Below are 20224 nucleotides of genomic sequence, written 5' to 3' on the forward strand. Positions count from 1 at the left end.
AGGATTTACCGGTAGGTATTAAAATCCTATTTTCTCATACGACCTAGAGGATGCTGGGGTCACATTAAGAACCATGGGGTTATACCAAAGCTCTTGAACGGGTGGGAGAGTGCGTACGACTCTGCAGCACCGAATGACCCAACTTAAGGTTATCATCAGCCAAGGTATCAAACTTGTAAAACTTAGCAAAAGTGTTTACTAAATAGCTGCTCGGCAAAGTTGCAATGCCGAGACTCCCCGACCAGCTGCCAAGGATGAACCCACCTTTCTAGTAGAATGGGTCTTCACCTACTTCAGTAACGGCAATCCTGCCATGGAACGAGCATGCTGAATCTTACCACAGATCCAGCGCATAATGGTCTGCATGGAAGCAGGACACCAAATCCTGTTGGGAGCATACAGGACAAACAGAGCCTCTGTTTTCCTAATCTGAACCGTTCTGGTGACATACATTTTCAAAGTTCTGACCACAGCCAGAGACTTTGACTCAACGAAGGTGTCAGTGGCCAAAGGCACCATGTGGAAAGATGAACCACCTTCGGCAGAAATTGTTGACGTGTCCTCAATTCTGCTCTATCTTCATGAAAGATCAAATAAAGGCTCTTGTGATACTGCATGGTTTGTACTGTTTTCCATGTGCTCCCAGACCTTTAAGCAAGTAGCATGGTCAAGAAAGTTCTGTTTGAAAAGAAACAACATTTACTGTCATTGTTATGCAAATAAACTTACATTAAAGCTAACAAGAAAGCACACTCGTTCTGTCTTTAAACTGATAAAAGAAACCCCAATAATATGGGGCATGCAAAAATTGAGATAAAACTCAGTTTTGCTCCTCTCCACGGAAATCTTTAATAAAAGGCGAAATATTTGTTAGTTCTGAAGAGAAACCAGAGCATGACCAAGATTCCACCTGTCGCCTGAGTGCCATGCCAGCAGTTCTCATTCAGCTGAAAGTGAGCACCCAATTTGAATGAAAGAAAGCAGATTTCTCACCAGGCTTCCCCTTGCTATAAACATGGTTTGTACTCTTTTCCATGTGCTCCCAGATCTTTCAAGCAATTAGTGTGGTCAAGAAAGTTCTGTTTGAAAAGAAACAAACATTTACTGTCATTTCTATGCAAATGAGCTTACATTAAAGCACACTCGTTCTATCTTTAAACCGATAAAATAAAACCCCAATAAGATGGGGCATGCAAAAATTGAGATAAAACTCAGTTTTGCTCCTCTCCACGGAAATCTTTAGTAAAAGGCGAAAGATTTGTTCGTTCTGAAGAGAAACCAGAACATGACCAAGATTCCACCTGTCGCCTGAGTGCCATGCCAGCAGTCCTCATTCAGCTCAAAGTGAGCACCCAATTTGAAAGAAAGAAAGCAGATTTCTCACCAGGCTTCCCCTTGCTATAAACATGGTTTGTACTCTTTTCCATGTGCTCCCAGATCTTTCAAGCAATTAGTATAGTCAAGAAAGTTCTGTTTGAAAAGAAACAAACATTTACTGTCATTTCTATGCAAATGAGCTTACATTAAAGCACACTCGTTCTATCTTTAAACCGATAAAAGAAACCCCAATAAGACGGAGCATGCAAAAATTGAGATAAAACTCAGTTTTGCTCCTCTCCACGGAAATCTTTAGTAAAAGGCGAAAGATCTGTTCGTTTTGAAGAGAAACCAGAGCATGACCAAGATTCCACCTGTCGCCTGAGTGCCATGCCAGCAATCCTCATTCAGCTCAAAGTGAGCACCCAATTTGAAAGAAAGAAAGCAGATTTCTCACCAGGCTTCCCCTTGCTATAAACATGGTTTGTACTCTTTTCCATGTGCTCCCAGATCTTTCAAGCAATTAGTGTGGTCAAGAAAGTTCTGTTTGAAAAGAAACAAACATTTACTGTCATTTCTATGCAAATGAGCTTACATTAAAGCACACTCGTTCTATCTTTAAACCGATAAAATAAAATCCCAATAAGATGGGGCATGCAAAAATTGAGATAAAACTCAGTTTTGCTCCTCTCCACGGAAATCTTTAGTAAAAGGCGAAAGATTTGTTCGTTCTGAAGAGAAACCAGAACATGACCAAGATTCCACCTGTCGCCTGAGTGCCATGCCAGCAGTCCTCATTCAGCTCAAAGTGAGCACCCAATTTGAAAGAAAGAAAGCAGATTTCTCACCAGGCTTCCCCTTGCTATAAACATGGTTTGTACTCTTTTCCATGTGCTCCCAGATCTTTCAAGCATTTAGTATAGTCAAGAAAGTTCTGTTTGAAAAGAAACAAACATTTACTGTCATTTCTATGCAAATGAGCTTACATTAAAGCACACTCGTTCTATCTTTAAACCGATAAAAGAAACCCCAATAAGACGGAGCATGCAAAAATTGAGATAAAACTCAGTTTTGCTCCTCTCCACGGAAATCTTTAGTAAAAGGCGAAAGATCTGTTCGTTTTGAAGAGAAACCAGAGTATGACTAAGATTCCACCTGTCGCCTGAGTGCCATGCCAGCAGTCCTCATTCAGCGCAAAGTGAGCACCCAATTTGAAAGAAAGAAAGCAGATTTCTCACCAGGCTTCCCCTTGCTATAAGCATGGTTTGTACTCTTTTCCATGTGCTCCCAGATCTTTCAAGCAATTAGAATGGTCAAGAAAGTTCTGCTTGAAAAGAAACAGACATTTATAGTCATTGTTATGCAAATAAACTTACATTAAAGCTAACAAGAAACTGATAAAAGAAACCCCAATAATATGGGGCATGCAAAAATTGAGATAAAACTCAGTTTTGCTCCTCTCCACAGAAATCTTTAATAAATGGCGAAAGATTTGTTCGTTCTGAAGAGAAACCAGAGCATGACCAAGATTCCACCTGTCGCCTAAATGCTGTGCCAGCAGTCCTCATTCAGATCAAAGTGAGCGCCCAACTTGAAAGTAAGCAGATTTCTCACCTGGCTTCTCCTTGCTATAAGCATGGTTTGTACTGTATTCCATGTGCTCCCAGATCTTTCAAGCAAGTAGCATGGTCAAGAAAGTTCTGTTTGAAAAGAAACAAACATTTACTGTCATTTCTATGCAAATGAGCTTACATTAAAGCACACTCATTCTATCTTTAAACCGATAAAAGAAACCCCAAAAAGATGGGGCATGCAAAAATTGAGATAAAACTCGGTTTTGCTCCTCTCCACGGAAATCTTTAATAAAAGGTGAAAGATTTGTTCGTTCTGAAGAGAAACCAGAGCATGACCAAGATTTTTATCTGAAAATATGTGTTCTCCCTGCAGTTGTTGTCCCCAGATGAGAGTTCCCTTGTGCTGCCTCAGTTGAATCTCCTTTACTTGACAGAGATGTGCCTGAGCAGCGGCCCTCCCCAGCCCTATCCCAAATCATACTTATTTTGCATAGGAGATACCATGGTCATGAAGATTGTTCTCCCAGGGTGAGGTTCATTCATTGCATTCTGGGTATGCTGACCCCTGTGATTTTCCCAAATGTGGGAAACTCGCTTTTATACCCTTGTGCACTATCCTGACTTCTCCTCCTGTCTGCTTACTTTGTGCCTTCCAATGCACAATGCAAACTACAGGTAGTGCTGCAGGGCCCACACCCTTTTACTTGCCTTACAGAGCAGCTCTGGAGCTGATACAGTGCCAAGCTGCTGCAAGAAATCAGCTTGAATGCTTCAGGGGATGGGGCATGGCCAACATGAGCCCCACACCGAAGGAGGGTGGGGGTGTTTAATGCGAACTAAGGGTCATCCAAGCGCCGCAAAAGGCCGCCATGCCCTGCATACCCCTTTTCTCTTTTCATATGCAGATGAGGGTTCCAGCCAACTTTGGCCCACTGCTTGGATGACATCACCGTATGCAAATCCGTCTTCTGCAGAACTTCCCCCAGGAATGCTTGCACTAGTTGTTGCATTTGGTTTGTTGTTTGGGGGTGCTTCAGTATTAGGCAGCCTTCTGCCCTCCCATGTTCATCTGAAAATATGTGTTCTCCCTGCAGTTGTTGTCCCCAGATGAGAGTTCCCTTGTGCTGCCTCAGTTGAATCTCCTTTACTTGACAGAGATGTGCATGAGCAGCGGCCCTCCCCAGCCCTATCCCAAATCATACTTATTTTGCATAGGAGATACCATGGTCATGAAGATTGTTCTCCCAGGGTGAGGTTCATTCATTGCATTTTGGGTATGCTGACCCCTGTGATTTACCCAAATGTGGGAAACTCGACTGCATTATTTGTGGTAGTGGGGGACTGTGTTTGTGCTTTCCTCTGGTCAGCTCTGTTAAAACTCAGATTTCTTTGTCTCAGATTTTCCTCTAGCCTTGTTCTTCTTTCGAGAGTTCCCTTGTGCTGCCTCAGGTGGATCTCCTTCACTTGACAGGGGGGTGCCCGAGCAGCGACCCTCCCCAGCTCTAGCCCAACTCCTACTTACCTGCCAGGTGAGATACTATGATCAGGAAGGTGCTTCTCCCAGGGCAAGGCTCACCCATTGCACTCTGGGTGTGCTGCTCCTACGATTTCCCCAAATGTGGGACACTTGACTGCATAATTTGTGTTTCCTCTGGTCGGCTCTCGTATAATTCAGATCTCTTTGTCTCAGGTCTTTCTCCAGCCTAGTTTGCTGTCTGTTTCCACTTCTTTTATCTTGAGCCCCTCCCTTCTATACCCTTGTGCACTATCCTGACTTCTCCTCCCGTCTGCTTACTTTGTGCCTTCCAATGCACAATGCAAACTACAGGTAGTGCTGCAGGGCCCACACAATCTTTTACTTGCCTTAAAGAGCAGCTCTGGTGCTGTTACAGTGCCCAGCTGCTGCAAGAAATCAGCTTGAATGCTTCAGGGGATGGGGCATGGCCAACATGAGCCCCACACCAAAGGTGGGTGGGGGTGTTTAATGCGAACTAGGGGTAATCCAAGCACCGCAAAAGGCCGCCATGCCCTGCACGCCCCTTTTCTCTTTTCATATGCAGATGAGGGTTGAAGCCAACTTTGACCCACTGCTTGGATGACATCACCATATGCAAATCCATCTGCTGCAGGCCTTGCCCCAGGAATGCTTGCACTAGTTGTTGCATTTGGTTTGTTGTTTGGGGGTGCTTCAGTATTAGGCAGCCTTCTGCCCTCCCATGTTCATCTGAAAATATGTGTTCTCCCTGCAGTTGTTGTCCCCAGATGAGAGTTCCCTTGTGCTGCCTCAGTTGAATCTCCTTTACTTGACAGAGATGTGCCCTCCCAGCGGCCCTCCCAGCCCTATCCCAAATCATACTTATTTTGCATAGGAGACACCATGGTCATGAAGATTGTTCACCCAGGGTGAGGTTCATTCATTGCATTCTGGGTATGCTGACCCCTGTGATTTCCCCAAATGTGGGAAACTCGCCTGCATTTTTTGTGGTAGTGGGGGACTGTGTTTGTGTTTTCCTCTGGTCAGCTCTGGTAAAAGTCAGATTTCTTTGTCTCATATATTCCTCTAGCCTTGTTCTTCTTTCGAGAGTTCCCTTGTGCTGCCTCAGTTGGATCTCCTTCACTTGACAGGGGGGTGCCCGAGCAGTGACCCTCCCCAGCTCTAGCCCAACTCCTACTTACCTGCCAGGTGAGATACTATGATCATGAAGGTGCTTCTCCCAGGGCAAGGCTCACCCATTGCACTCTGGGTGTGCTGCTCCTGTGATTTCCCCAAATGTGGGAAACTTGATTGCATAATTTGTGTTTCCCCTGGTCGGCTCTCGTATAATTCAGATCTCTTTGTCTCAGGTCTCTCTCCAGCCTAGTTTGCTGTCTGTTTCCACTTCTCTTTTCTGGAGCCACTCCCTTCTATGCCCTTGCGCACTATCCTGACTTCTCCCGTCTGCTTACTTTGTGCCTTCCAACGCACAATGCGAACTACAGGTAGTGCTGCAGGGCCCACACCCTTTTAGTTGCCTTACAGAGCAGCTCTGGAGCTGTTACAGTGCCCAGCTGCTGCAAGAAATCAGCTTGAATGCTTCAGGGGCTGGGGCATAGCCAACATGAGCCCCACACCAAAGGAGGGTGGGGGTGTTTAATGCGAACTAGGGGTCATCCAAGCACCGCAAAAGGCCGCCATGCCCTGCATGCCCCTTTTCTCTTTTCATATGCAGATGAGGGTTCCAGCCAACTTTGGCCCACTGCTTGGATGACATCACCGTATGCAAATCCGTCTGCTGCAGACCTTCCCCCAGGAATGCTTGTACTAGTTGTTGCATATGGTTTGATATTTGATGGTGCTTCAGTATTAGGCAGCCTTCCGCCCTCCCATGTTCATCTGAAAAGATGTGGTCTCCCTGCAGTTGTTGTCCCCAGACGAGAGTTCCCTTGTGCTTCCTCAGTTGAATCTCCTTAACTTGATGGGGGAGGGGCTGCCCGAGCAGCCACCCTCCCCAGCCCTATCCCAACTCATACTTATTTTGCATATGAGATCTCTTGATCATGAAGATTGTTCTCACAGGGTGAAGTTCATCCATTATATTTTAAAATAGGAAGGTACAAATTACATATTTGAATTGCATCTATGTGCTGGATTCAAATGTCCCCCCCCCCCCTTCCTTTCTCAATTGTGCCCATCAGCAGCTATTCTAAGGTTGCTGCCAATGGGTGTGACACATTAATTTCTTCTGTGGGGTACACAGGACTCCACAAGGATTCACATTGGGGTGTAGAGTAGGATCTTGATCTGAGGCACCAACCGACTCAAAGCTTTTGACTGTTCCCAAGATGCTCAGCGCATCCTCCTCTATAACCCCGCTTCCATGAACAGGGAGCTCAGTTTGTAGTTGGTGCCTTCAGTAGCAGGCCACTTAACAGGGGCCTGCCTCAGGAAGCCAATTCTTAGCTATTCATTTTGACAAGAAAAGAAGAACTTGTTTTATGAGAATCTACAAGGGCTGCAGCAGGCTAGGTCTAATAGACATCTTTACTGCAGCTTCATCACTCCCAGCGGCACTGTATACTCCCGTGCCCTGGTTGCTGGGTCACTGCAGCGGAGGCTCCGGTTTCTTCCTAAGGTCAGTCACACACACACCGCCCTTCCGGATCACGAGGCCGCTGATGAAGGGGAGCGTGGCCGTAGGGGGTGGACCGTGTGCGCACTGGCGTGGACACTGATTACTGGGCAGCCGCTCCACTAGCCACCAGGTACAGTTAAGGAGCACAGGTCTGGGGGTTTTTCTCCTATATTAAACCAATTTTGTACTGCCCGCAGCGCATTGTGATAGGTAATAGGGCCTGATTCAGGTTGGATTGCAATCACAATAAGTGATCCAACTGCAAAAATTGCTAAGAGCATACGCATGTGCCTGCATTTTCTGCGGCACCCCGCAGAGAATGCGATCGCCTCTGCCTGTCAATCGGGGCAGAGGGGGAGAGGGGGGTCAGCAACACTCCATTTCCAAGTCAGGGATGGAGCGGTGCGGGGGCAAGGCTTCAAAATGGGGTCTGCAATGGAGGAGACACAGGGGGCGTGGTCACAGCAGCTGTATGACATCACATTCAGCCGCTGTGATCACAAAAATGGTGGCGGCTTCCTGCGCGCACATACAGTCTGCACCAGCAGGAGGCTACACCATTTTTTATGATCACGCTGAACTGCAGTGCGACTGCAATTACAGCATGGTCAAGAAGGGAGGCGTCATGCTGGGTGGCCATAAGAGATGAGCGGGTTCGGTTCCTCGGAATCCGAACCCGCCCGAACTTCACCCTTTTTTGCTCGGGTCCGAGCAGACTCGGATCCTCTCGCCTTGCTCGGTTAACCCGAGCGCGCCCGAACGTCATCATCCCGCTGTCGGATTCTCACGAGACTTGGATTCTATATAAGGAGCCGCGCGTCGCCGCCATTTTCACACGTGCATTGAGATTGATAGGGAGAGGACGTGGCTGGCGTCCTCTCCGTTTAGATTAGAAGATAGAGACGAGTGACATTTGATTTACTACTAATTTGGGGAGCAGTTGAACTTGTCAGGAGTACTCAGTAGTGCAGAGTTTTGCTGATAGTGACCACCAGTTTTATTATTTATAATCCGTTCTCTGCCTGAAAAAAAACGATACACATACCATATCTGTGCTCAGCCTCAGTGTGCTGCATGATATATCATCTATGTATATCTGACTGTGCTGAGTGCTCACTGCTCACACAGCTTAATTGTGGGGGAGACTGGGGAGCAGTTATAGCAGGAGTACAGTGCACACTTTTGCTGCCAGTGTGACCACCAGTATATTGTCTGCCTGAAAAAGTTAAACACTCCTGTGGTGTTTTTTTTTTATTCTATAAATGCATTCTGCTGACAGTGTCCAGCAGGTCCGTCATACATATATTATATAAATATTTACCTGCAGTAGTGTTATATTTTTTTTTTCATCTTTATCATCTCTATATTAGCAGACGCAGTACGGTAGTCCACGGCTGTGGCTATCTCTGTGTCGTCAGTGCTCGTCCATAATTGTATACCTACCTACCTGTGGTGGGTTTTTTTTTTCTATCTTCTTCATACTAGTAGTTTAGGAGTCTACTGACAGTGTCCACCAGGTCCATCATTATATTATATACCTACAGTAGTAATATATTTATTATATTATCTATACTAGCAGACGCAGTACGGTAGTCCACGGCTGTGGCTATCTCTGTGTCGTCAGTGCTCGTCCATAATTGTATACCTACCTACCTGTGGTGGGTTTTTTTTTTTATCTTCTTCATACTAGTAGTTTAGCAGTCTGCTGACAGTGTCCACCAGGTCCGTCATTATATTATATACCTACAGTAGTAATATATTTATTATATTATCTATACTAGCAGATGCAGTACGGTAGTCCACGGCTGTACCTACCTCTGTGTCGTCAGTGCTCGTCCATAATTGTATACCTACCTGTGGTGGGGTTTTTTTTTCTATCTTCTTCATACTAGTAGTTTAGGAGTCTGCTGACAGTGTCCACCAGGTCCGTCATTATATTATATACCTACAGTAGTAATATATTTAGTATATTATCTATACTAGCAGACGCAGTACGGTAGTCCACGGCTGTACCTACCTCTGTGTCGTCACTCGTCCATAATCGTATACCTAACTGTGGTGGTTTTTTTTTTCTATCTTCTTCATACTAGTAGTTTAGCAGTCTGCTGACAGTGTCCACCAGGTCCGTCATTATATTATATATACCTACAGTAGTTATATATATTTTTTTTTATATCATTAATTATCATCTCTATACTAGCAGACGCAGTACGGTAGGCCACGGCTGTGGCTATCTCTGTGTCGTCAGTGCTCGTCCATAATTGTATACCTACCTACCTGTGGTGGAAGTTTTTTTCTATCTTCTTCATACTAGTAGTTTAGCAGTCTGCTGACAGTGTCCACCAGGTCCGTCATTATATTATATATACCTACAGTAGTTATATATATATTTTTTTTATATCATTAATTATCATCTCTATACTAGCAGACGCAGTACGGTAGTCCACGGCTGTAGCTACCTCTGTGTCGTCAGTCACTCGTCATCCATAAGTATACTAGTATCCATCCATCTCCATTGTTTACCTGAGGTGCCTTTTAGTTGTGCCTATTAAAATATGGAGAACAAAAATGTTGAGGTTCCAAAAATAGGGAAAGATCAAGATCCACTTCCACCTCGTGCTGAAGCTGCTGCCACTAGTCATGGCCGAGACGATGAAATTCCATCAACGTCGTCTGCCAAGGCCGATGCCCAATGTCATAGTACAGAGCATGTAAAATCCAAAACACAAAAGATCAGTAAAAAATGACTCAAAAATCTAAATAAAAATCGTCGGAGGAGAAGCGTAAACTTGCCAATATGCCATTTACCACACGGAGTGGCAAGGAACGGCTGAGGCCCTGGCCTATCTTCATGGCTAGTGGTTCAGCTTCACATGAGGATGGAAGCACTCAGCCTCTCGCTAGAAAAATGAAAAGACTTAAGCTGGCAAAAGCACAGCAAAGAACTGTGCGTTCTTCAAAATCACAAATCCACAAGGAGAGTCCAATTGTGTCGGTTGCGATGCCTGACCTTCCCAACACTGGACGTGAAGAGCATGCACCTTCCACCATTTGCACGCCCCCTGCAAGTGCTGGAAGGAGCACCCGCAGTCCAGTTCCTGATAGTCAGATTGAAGATGTCAGTGTTGAAGTACACCAGGATGAGGAGAATATGGGTGTTGCTGGCGCTGGGGAGGAAATTGACAAGGAGGATTCTGATGGTGAGGTGGTTTGTTTAAGTCAGGCACCCGGCGAGACACCTGTTGTCCGTGGGAGGAATATGGCCATTGACATGCCTGGTGAAAATACCAAAAAAATCAGCTCTTCGGTGTGGAAGTATTTCAACAGAAATGCGGACAACAGGTGTCAAGCCGTGTGTTGCCTTTGTCAAGCTGTAATAAGTAGGGGTAAGGACGTTAACCACCTCGGAACATCCTCCCTTATACGTCACCTGCAGCGCATTCATCATAAGTCAGTGACAAGTTCAAAAACTTTGGGCGACAGCGGAAGCAGTCCACTGACCAGTAAATCCCTTCCTCTTGTAACCAAGCTCACGCAAACCACCCCACCAACTCCCTCAGTGTCAATTTCCTCCTTCCCCAGGAATGCCAATAGTCCTGCAGGCCATGTCACTGGCAATTCTGACGAGTTCTCTCCTGCCTGGGATTCCTCCGATGCATCCTTGAGTGTAACGCCTACTGCTGCTGGCGCTGCTGTTGTTGCTGCTGGGAGTCGATGGTCATCCCAGAGGGGAAGTCGTAAGACCACTTTTACTACTTCCACCAAGCAATTGACTGTCCAACAGTCCTTTGCGAGGAAGATGAAATATCACAGCAGTCATCCTGCTGCAAAGCGGATAACTGAGGCCTTGGCATCCTGGGCAGTGAGAAACGTGGTTCCGGTATCCATCATTACTTCAGAGCCAACTATAGACTTGATTGAGGTACTGTGTCCCCGGTACCAAATACTATCTAGGTTCCATTTCTCTAGGCAGGCGATACCAAAAATGTACACAGACCTCAGAGAAAGACTCACCAGTGTCCTAAAAAATGCAGTTGTACCCAATGTCCACTTAACCACGGACATGTGGACAAGTGGAGCAGGGCAGACTCAGGACTATATGACTGTGACAGCCCACTGGGTAGATGCATTGACTCCCGCCGCAAGAACAGCAGCGGCGGCACCAGTAGCAGCATCTCGCAAACGCCAACTCTTTCCTAGGCAGGCTACGCTTTGTATCACCGCTTTCCAGAATACGCACACAGATGAAAACCTCTTACGGCAACTGAGGAAGATCATCACAGAATGGCTTACCCCAATTGGACTCTCCTGTGGATTTGTGGCATCGGACAACGCCAGCAATATTGTGCGTGCATTATATCTGGGCAAATTCCAGCACGTCCCATGTTTTGCACATACCTTGAATTTGGTGGTGCAGAATTATTTAAAAAACGACAGGGGCGTGCAAGAGATGCTGTCGGTGGCCACAAGAATTGCGGGACACTTTCGGCGTACAGGCACCACGTACAGAAGACTGGAGCAACACCAAAAACGCCTGAACCTGCCCTGCCATCATCTGAAGCAAGAAGTGGAAACGAGGTGGAATTCAACCCTCTATATGCTTCAGAGGATGGAGGAGCAGCAAAAGGCCATTCAAGCCTATACATCTGACCACGATATAGGAGGTGGAATGCACCTGTCTCAAGCGCAGTGGAGAATGATTTCAACGTTGTGCAAGGTTCTGCAACCTTTTGAACTTGCCACACGTGAAGTCAGTTCAGACACTGCCAGCCTGAGTCAGGTCATTCCCGTCATCAGGCTTTTGCAGAAGAAGCTGGAGACATTGAAGGAGGAGCTAAGACAGAGCGATTCCGCTAGGCATGTGGGACTTGTGGATGGAGCCCTTCATTCGCTTAACCAGGATTCACGGGTGGTCAATCTGTTGAAATCAGAGCACTACATTTTGGCCACCGTGCTCGATCCTAGATTTAAAACCTACGTTGTGTCTCTCTTTCCGGCAGACACAAGTCTGCAGGGGTTCAAAGACCTGCTGGTGAGAAAATTATCAAGTCAAGCGGAACTTGATCGGTCAACAGCTCCTCCTTCACAGTCTCCCGCAATTGGGGGTGCGAGGAAAAGGCTCAGAATTCCGAGCCCAACCGCTGGCGGTGATGCAGGGCAGTCTGGAGCGACTGCTGATGCTGACATCTGGTCCGGACTGAAGGACCTGCCAACGATTACGGACATGTCGTCTACTGTCACTGCATATGATTCTCTCACCATTGAAAGAATGGTGGAGGATTATATGAGTGACCGCATCCAAGTAGGCACGTCAGACAGTCCGTACGTATACTGGCAGGAAAAAGAGGCAATTTGGAGGCCCTTGCACAAACTGGCTTTATTCTACCTAAGTTGCCCTCCCACAAGTGTGTACTCCGAAAGAGTGTTTAGTGCCGCCGCTCACCTTGTCAGCAATCGGCGTACGAGGTTACTTCCAGAAAATGTGGAGAAGATGATGTTCATTAAAATGAATTATAATCAATTGCTCCGTGGAGACATTGACCAGCAGCAATTGCCTCCACAAAGTATACAGGGAGCTGAGATGGTGGATTCCAGTGGGGACGAATTGATAATCTGTGAGGAGGGGGATGTACACGGTGATGAATCGGAGGATGATGATGAGGTGGACATCTTGCCTCTATAGAGCCAGTTTGTGCAAGGAGAGATTTATTGCTTCTTTTTTGGTGGGGGTCCAAACCAACCCGTCATTTCAGTCACAGTCGTGTGGCAGACCCTGTCACTGAAATGATGGGTTGGTTAAAGTGTGCATGTCCTGTTTATACAACATAAGGGTGGGTGGGAGGGCCCAAGGCAATTCCACCTTGCACCTCTTTTTTCTTTTATTTTTCTTTGCGTCATGTGCTGTTTGGGGAGTGTTTTTTGGAAGGGCCATCCTGCGTGACACTGCAGTGCCACTCCTAGATGGGCCAGGTGTTTGTGTCGGCCACTTGGGTCGCTGAGCTTAGTCACACAGCTACCTCATTGCGCCTCTTTTTTTCTTTGCGTCATGTGCTGTTTGGGGAGTGTTTTTTGGAAGGGCCATCCTGCGTGACACTGCAGTGACACTCCTAGATGGGCCAGGTGTTTGTGTCGTCCACTTGGGTCGCTGAGCTTAGTCACACAGCTACCTCATTGCGCCACTTTTTTTCTTTGCGTCATGTGCTGTTTGGGGAGTGTTTTTTGGAAGGGCCATCCTGCGTGACACTGCAGTGCCACTCCTAGATGGGCCAGGTGTTTGTGTCGGCCACTTGGGTCGCTGAGCTTAGTCACACAGCTACCTCATTGCGCCTCTTTTTTTCTTTGCGTCATGTGCTGTTTGGGGAGTGTTTCTGGAAGGGCCATCCTGCGTGACACTGCAGTGCCACTCCTAGATGGGCCAGGTGTTTGTGTCGGCCACTTGGGTCGCTGAGCTTAGTCACACAGCTACCTCATTGCGCCTCTTTTTTTCTTTGCGTCATGTGCTGTTTGGGGAGTGTTTTTTGGAAGGGCCATCCTGCGTGACACTGCAGTGCCACTCCTAGATGGGCCAGGTGTTTGTGTCGGCCACTTGGGTCGCTGAGCTTAGTCACACAGCTACCTCATTGCGCCTCTTTTTTTCTTTGCGTCATGTGCTGTTTGGGGAGTGTTTTTTGGAAGGGCCATCATGCGTGACACTGCAGTGCCACTCCTAGATGGGCCAGGTGTTTGTGTCGGCCACTTGGGTCACTTAGCTTAGTCATCCAGCGACCTCGGTGCAAATTTTAGGACTAAAAATAATATTGTGAGGTGTGAGGTGTTAAGAATAGACTGAAAATTAGTGGAAATTATGGTTATTGAGGTTAATAATACTTTGGGATCAAAATGACTCCCAAATTCTATGATTTAAGCTGTTTTTTAGGGTTTTTTGAAAAAAACACCCGAATCCAAAACACACCCGAATCCGACAAAAAAAATTCGGTGAGGTTTAGCCAAAACGCGTTCGAACCCAAAACACGGCCGCGGAACCGAACCCAAAACCAAAACACAAAACCCGAAAAATTTCCGGTGCACATCTCTAGTGGCCATGCCATGTCACTGTGCAGGAGCCAGCACCGCTCACACACTAGTCCCCGGTGCAGCCCCCAACCCCCGGGACACCCGGAGCAACAAAATGTAGATTCAGGCCACCAGGCCACGCCCCTACCTATGAAACCATGCCTCCTTTTTACCATTGCGCTGCTTATCTGCGCGTACTGCATTACAATCTCCCTCGCCACCTCTCTGGGTGTCACCAGTGATAGTGACACCTCTGCCATGCTTGTAGCAGCTGGTCCTAAGATCTACACCTCAAGCCCTGAGTGTTTGCCCTTGTGACTTGTTGATCATCATAGCAAAGCAGATGCTTACAGAAAACTGCAGGGGCTTAGATTGAAAATAAAAAAAATTGATGGGTATAAGGTAGAGAGGAGCGGGTTCGGTTCTCCGAGAACCGAATTCCCCACGAACCCCACGAACTCCTCCTCCGAGGCAGGCTCGGTTGTTCCCGCCTGACTCGGAAAACCTGAACAAGGGAAAATGTCATCATCCCGCTGTCGGATTCTCGCGAGATTCGGATTCCATATAAAGAGCTGCGCGTTGCCGCCATTTTTACTCGTGCATTGAAGAGAGAGCGGAGAGGACGTGGCTATGTTCTCTCAGTGGAAATCTCAATATCAGTGCTCAGTATCAGTGGATACTTATTGCTGCTCAGTAATACTAGTAGTGTGTCTCTCCTGCTCAGTGTCAGTTCTCAGTAGTATCCTCATCAGTGCTCAGTATCACTGCTCATTGTCTTGTGCTGCATTGTTGTGCTCAGCATACTACAGTACATTACTAATAGTCCAGTGCTGCATCTTGCTGCTCAGTGTCAGTTCTAGTATCCTCATCAGTGCTCACTATCACTGCTCATTGCATTGTGGTGTTCTGTATACTACAGTAACATAGTAATATAGTAACATATAGTAACATAGTTTTTGAGGTTGAATAGAGGCAAATTGCCCATCGTGTTCAACCTGTTTTAAGTTGTGATGATTCTACATACTAGCTGAATAATGTTTTATGACTAGTTAGCTACTACAACTCATGTTACCCCCGGATTAACCATGTTGATATTTTAAGTATTATAACCTTGGATAGCTTTTTCATTCAGAAATGTATCCATTCCTTTTTTAAATCCAATTACAGAGTCCGCCATTACCACCTTCCCTGGCAGGGAATTCCACATCCTGATTGCCCTAACAGTGAAGATCATAGTATCTCACCTGGCAGGTAAGTAGGAGTTGGGCCAGAGCTGTGGAGGATTGCTGCTCGGGCACCCCCTGTCAAATGAAGGAGATCCAACTGAGGCAGCACAAGGGAACTCTCGAAAGAAGAACAAGGCTAGAGGAAGATCTGAGACAAAGAAATCTGACTTTTACCAGAGCTGACCAGAGGAAAGCACAAACACAGTCCCCCACTACCACAAATAATGCAGTCGAGTTTCCCACATTTGGGGAAATCACAGGGGTCAGCATACCCAGAATGCAATGAATGAACCTCACCCTGGGAGAACAATCTTCATGACCATGGTATCGCCTATGCAAAATAAGTATGATTTGGGATAGGGCTGGGGAGGGCCGCTGCTCAGGCACATCTCTGTCAAGTAAAGGAGATTCAACTGAGGCAGCACAAGGGAACTCTCATCTGGGGACAACAACTGCAGGGAGAACACATATTTTCAGATGAACATGGGAGGGCAGAAGGCTGCCTAATACTGAAGCACCCCCAAACAACAAACCAAATGCAACAACTAGTACAAGCATTCCTGGGGGAAGTTCTGCAGAAGACGGATTTGCATACGGTGATGTCATCCAAGCAGTGGGCCAAAGTTGGCTGGATCCCTCATCTGCATATGAAAAGAGAAAAGGGGTATGCAGGGCATGGCGGCCTTTTGCGGCGCTTGGATGACCCTTAGTTCGCATTAAACACCCCCACCCTCCTTCGGTGTGGGGCTCATGTTGACAATGCCCCAGCCCCTGAAGCATTCAAGCTGATTTCTTACAGCAGCTTGGCACTGTAACAGCTCCAGAGCTGCTCTGTAAGGCAAGTAAAAGGGTGTGTAGTTTGCATTGTGCATTGGAAGGCACAAAGTAAGCAGACAGGAGGAGAAGTCAGGATAGTGCACAAGGGTATAAAAGGGAGGGGCTCAAGAAAAAAGAAGTGGAAACAGACAGCAAACTAGGCTGGAGAGAGACCTGAGACAAAGAGATCTGAATTATACGAGAGCCGACCAGGGGAAACACAAATTATGCAGTCAAGTTTCCCACATTTGGGGAAATCGCAGGGGCAGCACACCCAGAGTGCAATGGGTGAGCCTTGCCCTGGAAGAAGCACCTTCATGATCATAGTATCTCACCTGGCAGGTAAGTAGGAGTTGGGCTTGAGCTGGGGAGGGTCGCTGCTCGGGCACCCCCCTGTCAAGTGAAGGAGATCCAACTGAGGCAGCACAAGGGAACTCTCGAAAGAAGAACAAGGCTAGAGGAAGATCTGAAACAAAGAAATCTGACTTTTACCAGAGCTGACCAGAGGAAAACACAAACACAGTCCCCCACTACCACAAATAATGCAGTCGAGTTACCCACATTTGGGGAAATCACAGGGGTCAGCATACCCAGAATGCAATGAATGAACCTCACCCTGGGAGAATAATCTTCATGACCATGGTATCTCATATGCAAAATAAGTATGATTTGGGATAGGGCTGGGGAGGGCCGCTGCTCAGGCACATCTCTGTCAAGTAAAGGAGATTCAACTGAGGCAGCACAAGGGAACTCTCATCTGGGGACAACAACTGCAGGGAGAACACATATTTTCAGATGAACATGGGAGGGCAGAAGGCTGCCTAATACTGAAGCACCCCCAAACAACAAACCAAATGCAACAACTAGTGCAAGCATTCCTGTTTGTTTCTGAAGCCAACTTTGACCCACTGCTTGGATGACATCACCATATGCAAATCCATCTGCTGCAGGCCTTCCCCCAGGAATGCTTGCACTCTTTATATGAAATCCGAATCTCGCGAGAATCCGACAGCGGGATGATGACATTTTCCCTTGTTCAGGTTTTCCGAGTCAGGCGGGAACAACCGAGCCTGCCTCGGAGGAGGAGTTCGTGGGGTTCGTGGGGAATTCGGTTCTCGGAGAACCGAACCCGCTCCTCTCTACCTTATACCCATCAATTTTTTTTATTTTCAATCTAAGCCCCTGCAGTTTTCTGTAAGCATCTGCTTTGCTATGATGATCAACAAGTCACAAGGGCAAACACTCAGGGCTTGAGGTGTAGATCTTAGGACCAGCTGCTACAAGCATGGCAGAGGTGTCACTATCACTGGTGACACCCAGAGAGGTGGCGAGGGAGATTGTAATGCAGTGCGCGCAGATAAGCAGCGCAATGGTAAAAAGGAGGCATGGTTTCATAGGTAGGGGCGTGGCCTGGTGGCCTGAATCTACATTTTGTTGCTCCGGGTGTCCCGGGGGTTGGGGGCTGCACCGGGGACTAGTGTGTGAGCGGTGCTGGCTCCTGCACAGTGACATGGCATGGCCACTAGAGATGTGCACCGGAAATTTTTCGGGTTTTGTGTTTTGGTTTTGGGTTCGGTTCCGCGGCCGTGTTTTGGGTTCGAACGCGTTTTGGCTAAACCTCACCGAATTTTTTTTGTCGGATTCGGGTGTGTTTTGGATTCGGGTGTTTTTTTAAAAAAACCCTAAAAAACAGCTTAAATCATAGAATTTGGGAGTCATTTTGATCCCAAAGTATTATTAACCTCAATAACCATAATTTCCACTAATTTTCAGTCTATTCTTAACACCTCACACCTCACAATATTATTTTTAGTCCTAAAATTTGCACCGAGGTCGCTGGATGACTAAGCTCAGTGACCCAAGTGGCCGACACAAACACCTGGCCCATCTAGGAGTGGCACTGCAGTGTCACGCATGATGGCCCTTCCAAAAAACACTCCCCAAACAGCACATGACGCAAAGAAAAAAAGAGGCGCAATGAGGTAGCTGTGTGACTAAGCTCAGCGACCCAAGTGGCCGACACAAACACCTGGCCCATCTAGGAGTGGCACTGCAGTGTCACGCAGGATGGCCCTTCCAAAAAACACTCCCCAAACAGCACATGACGCAAAGAAAAAAAGAGGCGCAATGAGGTAGCTGTGTGACTAAGCTCAGCGACCCAAGTGGCCGACACAAACACCTGGCCCATCTAGGAGTGGCACTGCAGTGTCACGCAGGATGGCCCTTCCAAAAACACTCCCCAAACAGCACATGACGCAAAGAAAAAAAGAGGCGCAATGAGGTAGCTGTGTGACTAAGCTCAGCGACCCAAGTGGCCGACACAAACACCTGGCCCATCTAGGAGTGGCACTGCAGTGTCACGCAGGATGGCCCTTCCAAAAAACACTCCCCAAACAGCACATGACGCAAAGAAAAAAAGTGGCGCAATGAGGTAGCTGTGTGACTAAGCTCAGCGACCCAAGTGGACGACACAAACACCTGGCCCATCTAGGAGTGTCACTGCAGTGTCACGCAGGATGGCCCTTCCAAAAAACACTCCCCAAACAGCACATGACGCAAAGAAAAAAAGAGGCGCAATGAGGTAGCTGTGTGACTAAGCTCAGCGACCCAAGTGGCCGACACAAACACCTGGCCCATCTAGGAGTGGCACTGCAGTGTCACGCAGGATGGCCCTTCCAAAAAACACTCCCCAAACAGCACATGACGCAAAGAAAAATAAAAGAAAAAAGAGGTGCAAGGTGGAATTGCCTTGGGCCCTCCCACCCACCCTTATGTTGTATAAACAGGACATGCACACTTTAACCAACCCATCATTTCAGTGACAGGGTCTGCCACACGACTGTGACTGAAATGACGGGTTGGTTTGGACCCCCACCAAAAAAGAAGCAATAAATCTCTCCTTGCACAAACTGGCTCTATAGAGGCAAGATGTCCACCTCATCATCATCCTCCGATTCATCACCGTGTACATCCCCCTCCTCACAGATTATCAATTCGTCCCCACTGGAATCCACCATCTCAGCTCCCTGTATACTTTGTGGAGGCAATTGCTGCTGGTCAATGTCTCCACGGAGCAATTGATTATAATTCATTTTAATGAACATCATCTTCTCCACATTTTCTGGAAGTAACCTCGTACGCCGATTGCTGACAAGGTGAGCGGCGGCACTAAACACTCTTTCGGAGTACACACTTGTGGGAGGGCAACTTAGGTAGAATAAAGCCAGTTTGTGCAAGGGCCTCCAAATTGCCTCTTTTTCCTGCCAGTATACGTACGGACTGTCTGACGTGCCTACTTGGATGCGGTCACTCATATAATCCTCCACCATTCTTTCAATGGTGAGAGAATCATATGCAGTGACAGTAGACGACATGTCCGTAATCGTTGGCAGGTCCTTCAGTCCGGACCAGATGTCAGCATCAGCAGTCGCTCCAGACTGCCCTGCATCACCGCCAGCGGGTGGGCTCGGAATTCTGAGCCTTTTCCTCGCACCCCCAATTGCGGGAGACTGTGAAGGAGGAGCTGTTGACCGATCAAGTTCCGCTTGACTTGATAATTTTCTCACCAGCAGGTCTTTGAACCCCTGCAGACTTGTGTCTGCCGGAAAGAGAGATACAACGTAGGTTTTAAATCTAGGATCGAGCACGGTGGCCAAAATGTAGTGCTCTGATTTCAACAGATTGACCACCCGTGAATCCTGGTTAAGCGAATGAAGGGCTCCATCCACAAGTCCCACATGCCTAGCGGAATCGCTCTGTCTTAGCTCCTCCTTCAATGTCTCCAGCTTCTTCTGCAAAAGCCTGATGACGGGAATGACCTGACTCAGGCTGGCAGTGTCTGAACTGACTTCACGTGTGGCAAGTTCAAAAGGTTGCAGAACCTTGCACAACGTTGAAATCATTCTCCACTGCGCTTGAGACAGGTGCATTCCACCTCCTATATCGTGGTCAGATGTATAGGCTTGAATGGCCTTTTGCTGCTCCTCCATCCTCTGAAGCATATAGAGGGTTGAATTCCACCTCGTTTCCACTTCTTGCTTCAGATGATGGCAGGGCAGGTTCAGGCGTTTTTGGTGTTGCTCCAGTCTTCTGTACGTGGTGCCTGTACGCCGAAAGTGTCCCGCAA

General features: G+C 47.2%; 14 non-coding genes and 1 pseudogene across 14 annotated transcripts; 5 read left to right on the top strand and 10 right to left on the bottom strand.

The window, feature by feature from the left end:
- Positions 1 to 780: 780 nt before the first annotated feature.
- On the bottom strand, positions 781 to 896 carry LOC135019522 (U5 spliceosomal RNA). Its single transcript, XR_010217070.1, has one exon. It is a non-coding gene; the product is annotated as a U5 spliceosomal RNA (small nuclear RNA).
- Positions 897 to 1171: 275 nt separating this feature from the next.
- LOC135019465 (U5 spliceosomal RNA) lies at positions 1172 to 1287 on the bottom strand. The gene has a single exon (XR_010217014.1). It is a non-coding gene; the product is annotated as a U5 spliceosomal RNA (small nuclear RNA).
- Positions 1288 to 1561: 274 nt separating this feature from the next.
- Positions 1562 to 1677, bottom strand: LOC135019493 (U5 spliceosomal RNA). Its single transcript, XR_010217042.1, has one exon. It is a non-coding gene; the product is annotated as a U5 spliceosomal RNA (small nuclear RNA).
- Positions 1678 to 1952: 275 nt separating this feature from the next.
- Positions 1953 to 2068, bottom strand: LOC135019480 (U5 spliceosomal RNA). The gene has a single exon (XR_010217029.1). It is a non-coding gene; the product is annotated as a U5 spliceosomal RNA (small nuclear RNA).
- Positions 2069 to 2342: 274 nt separating this feature from the next.
- On the bottom strand, positions 2343 to 2458 carry LOC135019475 (U5 spliceosomal RNA). The gene has a single exon (XR_010217024.1). It is a non-coding gene; the product is annotated as a U5 spliceosomal RNA (small nuclear RNA).
- A 264-nt stretch (positions 2459 to 2722) lies between these two features.
- LOC135019525 (U5 spliceosomal RNA) lies at positions 2723 to 2838 on the bottom strand. Its single transcript, XR_010217073.1, has one exon. It is a non-coding gene; the product is annotated as a U5 spliceosomal RNA (small nuclear RNA).
- A 270-nt stretch (positions 2839 to 3108) lies between these two features.
- Positions 3109 to 3224, bottom strand: LOC135019509 (U5 spliceosomal RNA). The gene has a single exon (XR_010217058.1). It is a non-coding gene; the product is annotated as a U5 spliceosomal RNA (small nuclear RNA).
- A 144-nt stretch (positions 3225 to 3368) lies between these two features.
- Positions 3369 to 3496, top strand: LOC135019450 (U1 spliceosomal RNA; annotated as a pseudogene).
- Positions 3497 to 4089: 593 nt separating this feature from the next.
- LOC135019180 (U1 spliceosomal RNA) lies at positions 4090 to 4253 on the top strand. The gene has a single exon (XR_010216773.1). It is a non-coding gene; the product is annotated as a U1 spliceosomal RNA (small nuclear RNA).
- Positions 4254 to 4405: 152 nt separating this feature from the next.
- On the top strand, positions 4406 to 4568 carry LOC135019326 (U1 spliceosomal RNA). The gene has a single exon (XR_010216914.1). It is a non-coding gene; the product is annotated as a U1 spliceosomal RNA (small nuclear RNA).
- A 675-nt stretch (positions 4569 to 5243) lies between these two features.
- LOC135019246 (U1 spliceosomal RNA) lies at positions 5244 to 5407 on the top strand. The gene has a single exon (XR_010216838.1). It is a non-coding gene; the product is annotated as a U1 spliceosomal RNA (small nuclear RNA).
- Positions 5408 to 5559: 152 nt separating this feature from the next.
- On the top strand, positions 5560 to 5722 carry LOC135019399 (U1 spliceosomal RNA). The gene has a single exon (XR_010216971.1). It is a non-coding gene; the product is annotated as a U1 spliceosomal RNA (small nuclear RNA).
- Positions 5723 to 15466: 9744 nt separating this feature from the next.
- On the bottom strand, positions 15467 to 15630 carry LOC135019152 (U1 spliceosomal RNA). The gene has a single exon (XR_010216747.1). It is a non-coding gene; the product is annotated as a U1 spliceosomal RNA (small nuclear RNA).
- A 655-nt stretch (positions 15631 to 16285) lies between these two features.
- Positions 16286 to 16448, bottom strand: LOC135019354 (U1 spliceosomal RNA). Its single transcript, XR_010216931.1, has one exon. It is a non-coding gene; the product is annotated as a U1 spliceosomal RNA (small nuclear RNA).
- A 152-nt stretch (positions 16449 to 16600) lies between these two features.
- Positions 16601 to 16764, bottom strand: LOC135019255 (U1 spliceosomal RNA). The gene has a single exon (XR_010216847.1). It is a non-coding gene; the product is annotated as a U1 spliceosomal RNA (small nuclear RNA).
- Positions 16765 to 20224: the final 3460 nt, after the last annotated feature.

The sequence above is a fragment of the Pseudophryne corroboree genome, unplaced genomic scaffold (genome assembly GCF_028390025.1).
Source record: "Pseudophryne corroboree isolate aPseCor3 unplaced genomic scaffold, aPseCor3.hap2 scaffold_334, whole genome shotgun sequence".
Classification (NCBI taxonomy): domain Eukaryota; kingdom Metazoa; phylum Chordata; class Amphibia; order Anura; family Myobatrachidae; genus Pseudophryne; species Pseudophryne corroboree.